The following is a 7,631-nucleotide window of genomic DNA, read 5'->3' as shown; positions in this document are numbered from 1 at the left end:
AGAGCCCAAGCTGCTGCTGCTGCTGCTAAGTTGCTTCAGTCGTGTCCGACTCTGTGCAACCCCATAGATGGCAGCCCACCAGGCTCCCCCGTCCCTGGGATTCTTCAGGCAAGAACACTGGAGTGGGTTGCCATTTCCTTCTCCAATGCAGGAAAGTGAAAATTGAAAGTGAAATCACTCAGTCGTGTCCGACTCTTCACAACCCCATGGACTGCAGCCTACCAGGCTCCTCTGCCCATGGGATTTTCCAGGCAAGAGTACTGGAGTGGGGTGCCATCGCCTTCTCCGAAAGAGCCCAAGAGCCATGACTGAAAACAAAGATGTTCGATAAAAAATGGATTGGGGAGTCTCAGAGCTGGACATCTGTGAGGAACATTTCATTTCTCTTCTTACTTCCAGGTGGCTGCCAGCCATCCTCCTCATATTTACTGTGGCTCTGTCTTGCTCTCTTCTCTATTTCATCTCCTTTCCCTTAGTCTTTCTCTATCCTTCAGCCTCAAGAATCAATGGGCAGCAGTCTTCCAGCTCCATAGAGTGAGTGCTTTCCCAGGGAAGCTGAGGCAGAGACCAAGGAGGAATGAACTCATACCCCACAGAGGGATCCCCTAGGGTAGTAGGAAATAAATTATAGGGCCCCAGAGAGCAAGATAACAGTGGTGCTTGTTACACACTGTATTATTTGGATTTTTTTAAATCAGCAATTCTGTTACACATTAAAACAGTCAAGTTAAATTTTTTTTTTTAATTTAAAGGGGCAAGCATCTTGTTTTTCTAAGAGAAAAGGAGCAACTATCACAGGAGAAGAGGGCATCAATGATGCCAATGAAAGCAGCAAAAAGATCACACGTGGCAAGTGCAGAGAAAAGGTCTTGGGCAAGACAGAGTCCTCAGTGCTTCTGAGAAATCCAGTCACCACTTCTCTCAAAGTTCTTTTGCACACTCTAGTTTCTGTCCGCCCAGAGAGAATGGACAGAAACTAGAGTGCACAAAAGAACTTTGAGAGAAGTGGTGACTGATGATAAGGAATGGGTCACTTCAAAATGTTAGCTGGGAGGACAGGGAGAGAGGGCAAGAGCAGAAGGAGCCCTGAGGGTTGGGAAAATTTGAGGCTCCTGAGAAGAACAAGGAGAGTGCCAATTTCTGAGGTCAAGAGGGAATGTTCCAGAGACAGGAGAGCTGGAAAGAAGGGACCAAGGGGAGTGAGGGAGAGCAGGAAAGGGGCCCTGGGGAAAAACACTTCGGATTTTTAAAAACTGTTATTATGGGAAGCTACCAGATGTATATAACAGTAGAGGATGGTTGTAATGAGCCCCCAGGTAGCCATCACCCCAGCTCCAACAATGATCAACTCATGATCCAGTTTGTTTCATACATATCGGCACCAACTATCACCCCTCCTCGGGTTATTCTGAAAGAAATTTAAGACGAACCCGCGCCAGTATTCTTGCCTGGAAGATTCCATGGACAGAGGAACCTGGTGGGCTCTAGTCTATGGGCTTGCAGAGAGTCAGACATGGCTGAGACCCTGAGCATACACGCACGTTATTTAAGTGGTTGTCAAACTGGAGTGAGCAGTGGAATCCCCTGGGGGGCTTGTTAAAACAGATTGCTGAGCCCCACCCCTAGAGTTTCTGACTCAGCGGGTCTGGGGTGAGGCTGAAAATTTGTATTTCTAGAAGTTTCCAGGTGATACCGATGCTGCAAATCCAGGGGCTACACTCTGAGAACCATTGTACTATTTTATTTACATATCTCTCTTTTAAAAAGGACTTCCTTTGTAAAAATAATTTTTACATTTTGACAACTTTATTGAGGTACACTTGATATACAGTAAACTGTACATATTTAAAGTGTCTTAATTTGAAAAGCTTTGACATATGCTTATATCCTTGAAATCATCATAATTAGGATGAAGAACACTTCTAGTGCCCCCAAAGACTTCTTGTGCCTCAGCCTGTAGTACCTATCCCCCCACCGCCCAAGAGCCAGTGAGCTGCGTTATGTCATTATAGGTTATTCAGACTTTATAAGAATATTATCTATGGGGTCATAAAATATATATCTTTTTTGTGTGGTGGCTTTTACTTAGCATAATCTTCTTGAGATATATCCAATTGTATGTGCATACATAGTTCCCCCCCACCCCAGGACTCCCTTATTTAAAACATAATCATGGTGTTACTATCACTCACAAAAATCATTAATAATTTCTCAATATCACATTTTCCTCATTGTGTTCCTCTTTTTCACCCATCAGTTGATATTGATACCCATCATTATCATTAATCTTAAAATAGATCCCTCAATTTTTTCCTTGGCCTATAGTTGTATTTTTTAGGCAGTCCCCCTCCTTTTTTTTTTTTAAAGAATCCTTGCCCACTTTTGAGATCATAGATATGTTCTCCTGTAAATATTTCTGCTTGTTTGTTTTGCAGGGTTGCCTTTCACATTCATACCTTTAGTGTCTCTGAAGTTTACCTTTGTTTATGGTGTTAGGAATTCAAGTTAATTTTTCTCCATCAAGTGAACCAGTTTTCCCTGTACTATCTACTAAGCAACCTATCCTGTCCCCAGTGATCTGTGGTGTATTCTTTTCCATACATCAGGTACACTCACATCCCAATGCATAAGCACACACACATACGTTTCTGAACACTCTCTGGCCCTCAGTCTGTTTGCATGAATTTGCAGCAGTACTCTAGTGTCTTGGGCTCAGTTGTAAAGAATTCGCCCACAATGCAGGAGATGCCGGATACTTGAGTTTGATCCCTGGGTCAGGAACATCCCCTGGAGGAGGAAATAGCAACCCACTCCAGTATTCTTGCCTGGGAAATCCCATAGACAGAGGAGCCTGAAGGGCTAGAGTTCATGGCATCACAGAGTTGGACGCAACTGAGTACAAGCACAGAGACTACAGTGTTTTATTACACGGGATTGGAGCAGAGTGGAGCAAGTCCTTTCTCTTTATTCTTTTCTCAAAATCAACTCAATTGCAGACTTTGGTTTTATTTTTCCACATATGTTTTTGAATATGCTTTTTTTATTCCCTCAGAATATTCACTGGAAGTGTATTGAAGTTGCCTTGAATTTCTAGATTAACTTTGGAAGCATTGGTATCTTTACATGTTAAGGAGTCTTGCTCACCACCATGGCATACCTCTTTGTCTATTCAAGTCTTATATTATGAACTTTAATAATTTTACATTTCTCTCCAAAAATTTATTTTGAGCTTTTATGTTAATTTTAAGTGCTTTATATTTAAAAAATTTTTATTTTATATTGGAGTATAGTTGATTTACAATGTTGTGTTAGTTTCAGGTATACAGCAAAGTGATTTAGTCATTCATATACACGTCTATTCTTTTTCAGATTCTTTCCCCATATAGCTTATTATAGAGTAGAGCTCCTTGTGCTACACAGTAGGTCCTTGTTAATTATTTTTTATATGGTAGTGTGTATATGTTAAGCCCAACCTTCTAATTCATCCTTCCCCCCACCTTTCCCCTTTTGTAATCATGATTTTGTTTTCTAAATTTATGAGTCTATTTTTGTTTATAAATAAGTTTATTTGTATGGTTTAAAAAATTGTGCATATAAGTGATATGATATTTGTCGCTCTCTGACTTACTTCACTTAGTATAGTAATCTCTAGATCCATCCATGTTGCTACAAATGGCACTATTGCATTCTTTTTATGGCTGAGTAATATTCCACTGTGGGCTTCCTTGGTGGTTCAGTGATAAAGAATCTGCCTGCCAATGCAGGAGACATAGGTTCAATTCCTGGGTCAGGAAGATCCCCTGGAGAAGGAAATGGCAACCCACGCCAGTATTCTTATCTGGGAAATCCCATGGATAGAGGAGCCTGGTGAGCTACAGTACATGGGGTTGCAAAAGAGTTGGACACTACTTATAGACTAAATAAGAACAAAGTTCATTGTCTATGATGAACATTTAGGTTGCTTGCATGTCTTGGCTGTTGTAAATAGTGCTGCAATGAACACCGGAGTCCGTGTACCTTCTCAAAGTATGGTTTTCTCTGGACATATGGTTTTCTCCAGATATATTAATTTTTAGGTATTTAATAGCTTCGTTGCTCTTGCAAAAAAGTATTTTATTTTCTATTATATATTCTGGTTGAATATTACTGACATAGAGGAATACTACTGATCTTTGTAAGGAGATCTTGTTCCTGATATCCTCACAGACAATAAGTAGTATTTCTAAAAGTTTTTCTATTAATTCTGTGAGGTTTTCCATGTAGGTAATCCAAGTAAAATAAGGATACCTTTGTCACTTCCTTTTAAATCCTTACACCTATTACTTTGTCTTCATCTCATATCACACTGGTCAAGACTTTTAGTACTCTATTATGTTCTGGAAGCTCCAGTTCTTAGAGGGAACTTGGGCCTGTCTGCACGTGTTATCTCCTTCCTGACCCTATGGGTTCAGTTCAGTTCAGTTGCACAGTCATGTCCGACCCTTTGTGACCCCATGGACTGCAACAAGCCAGGCTTCCCTGTCCTTCACCATCTCCTGGAGCTTGCTCAAACTCATGTCCATTGAGTCAGTGATGCCATCCACCCATCTCATCCTCTGTCGTCCCCTTCTCCTCCTGCCTTCAATCTTTCCCAGCATCAGACTCTTTTCAAATGAGTCAGTTCTCTGCATCAGGTGGCCAAAATGTTGGAATTTCAGCTTCAGCATCAGTCTTTCCAATGAATATTCAGGACTGATCTCCTTTAGGATGGACTGGTTGGATCTCCTTGAAGTCCAAGGGACTTTCAAGAGTCTTCTTGAACACCACAGTTCAAAAGCATCTGTTCTTTGGTGCTCAGCAGTCTTTTAGGTCTAACTCTCACATCCATACCTAACTACTGGAAAAACCATAGCTTTGACTAGGCGGATCTTTGTTGACAAAGTAATGTCTCTGCTTTTTAATATGCTGTCTAGGTTGGTCATAGCTTTTCTTCCAAGGAGAAAGCATCTTTTAATTTCATGACAGCAGTCACCATCTGCAGTGAGTTTGGAGCCCCCAAAAATAAAGTCTGAAAAAAAAAAAAAAGTCTGTCACTGTTTCCATTGTTCCCCCATCTATTTGCAATGAAGTGATGGGACCGGATGCCATGATTTTCTTTTTTTGAATGTTGAGTTTTAAGCCAGCTTTTTAGCCACAAACTTCATCTTCTGTTGGTGCAGGACTGATTCTGTTTTGTTTTGTCTTATAGTAGAGTTGGGGTAGACATGTAGTGGAGTTGGAGTAGACAACAATCTGTCCACGAAAATATTGAGGGAAAAAAAGATCCCAAGATGAAAACTTTCCCACCTGTGGCATCTTTCCTCTTCTTCTGTAAATTGCAGTCACAGATACACATACTTGGAACCCAACTATTTCTGTCCTTCTAGAGGCTTCTCACAATTATTACATTAGATGCTCAGATCCAACAACTGCCCCATTTCTGAGGCACTCCCAAAGCTGGGTTGAGGGAAATAGCCAGTAGCCTAAAGTGGATTGCCATTTTGTCAGAATCCAGAAGCCAGAGTAATATTTCTCAAATAACTATGATCATGAGAATGCTTTAATCATAGGCTATTGAAGACCCTCATTGTAAGGTCTTTAACAAGAGCATTCAGAGGTCCTGACATGCTGGTCTTGCCTCCTTTTCCACTTACCACAACTTATCCCACACTCAAACCACTCTGGGTGATTTCCTTTCCCTGAACATGTGTACTTTAAACCTAATCTGTTTACCATATGGTGACCATACATAGAGTACTCTTATCCTTTCTCCATGTTGAGAAATCCTACTCATTCATCAAGGCTCAGAACAACTCGTTCTTATGAAGTCTTCTCAAGTTCATCGCATGGGGGTGTATCATTTCTGCCCCAGTGCCCTCCATGGCACTTGTCCGTCAGATGTGTCTTATAGTTTTTGTTCGTTATCTAACGTCCCATTAGCTGTGACCTCCAGAAGGACAAGGACTCTGTTTTATTCTTCTCAATCTCTGTAGCAGTTCTTAATACGCAGTAGACATTCCATAAATTTTTATTCATCAAATTAGATTCTAGAGGTTACAAATTACATGAAAAAGGAGTCATTTGTCAGGGTGAAGAAATGCTCTTGCCCAATCTTGGTGCCAGTAGGAGTGAATGTGAATTTGCAGAGGTGTCGTTCCCTTGAGTAACACTTAGCAACATGCAAATAGAAAGAAGAGACGCTGTAAACTCCTAGTCATTCTCTATACTATCTGGTAAATTGTCTGAGTGCTGTACTAACAAGTGTTCAACCTGTGCAGTGCTGAGCAGCTATTCAGAATGAAATATACCTGAAAAGTCTAAAACACATGGGGGCAGTTGTGGAAGTTAGCATGCAGACTGACATTCCTGGGTCTCTGCTCCTGCATACTACTCCTACTTAACACCACGAGGTAGGTATCTTTACACACAGCCCTTGAAACGTACCTATTTCTTTACAGGTAAAGATTATGAGATAATTGGAAATTTACTTTGAAAATAGTATCTTTCCTTTCAATAGGAATTTCCAATAAATGGGAAAGATAAGTCGTTTTATGGAGGAGACATGAAAAAGGCAAATGAAGAGACTGAAGTAAAATTAATGTTTATATTGTTCCTCTTTTGAATAATATATAGCAGCTTCTTCTGTGTGTTTATCCCTTTTGCATTCCTGGAAAACAGGTAAAGAAAGTATTATTATCATTTTAGTGAAAACTGAGATAAACAGAAATTAAGTTTATTTTCTTCAGTAGATCGTTGGAGCAATGGCTATTAATTTGTTCATACCTCCTTGGATCCACCCCATTGAATCACACCTTTCCCATTGACTCAGGCTTGGCCATGTAACTTGCTTTGGCCAATAAAACAAGAGCACATATGTCACAAGCAGAAAATTTTAAGTGCTCGCAGGGATTTCTCTGGTGGTCCAGTGGTTAAGAATCCACCTGCCAATTCAGGGGACACAGGTTCAATGTCTGGTCAAAGAACTAAGATGCCACATGCTGTGGAGCAAGTAAGCCTGTGCGCCATAACTACTAAACTGAGCCCACGTGCTGCAACCAATGAAGCCCGTGTGCCCTAGAGCCTCTGCTCCACAACAAGAGAAGCCACTGCAATAAGTCTGCACACCACAACAAAGAGTATGCCCCACTTGCCACAACTAGAGAAAGCCTGAGCACCGCAACAAAGACCCAGCACAGCCAGAAATAATTAATTAAAAAAATTAAGTGCTTACATATTGAAGCTTGCCTTCTCTTCCTGCTCTTTGGTACCCTGAGACCTTCATGGTGAGACCACCATGTGAAGCTGGAGGAGGAGAGATCACATAGGGCAGAGATGTCATCCCAGCTGAGTCCCGCTTGGCCAACCAGCCTATCAATCTCCAGGTATGTGAGTAGACCAGCCAGCTCTGGATGAGCCACCTTCAGACCTCAGAGATCCACCACACCAACCTAGATCAGATTACTGTTCAGATGACTTATGGAATCATGAGAAATAATATGTTTGCTATTTTAAGCCACTTAGGTTCCAGGTGGTTTGTGACACAGCAAAACCAAATGGTACGTTCCCCAAGAAAGCCTAATCAGATTAGATCTCGAAGTCTTGGTGCTTAGGTT

This window comes from Bubalus kerabau, chromosome 10, assembly GCF_029407905.1.
Source record: "Bubalus kerabau isolate K-KA32 ecotype Philippines breed swamp buffalo chromosome 10, PCC_UOA_SB_1v2, whole genome shotgun sequence".
Taxonomy (NCBI): domain Eukaryota; kingdom Metazoa; phylum Chordata; class Mammalia; order Artiodactyla; family Bovidae; genus Bubalus; species Bubalus kerabau.
Note: the sequence above shows the minus strand (reverse complement) of the source record.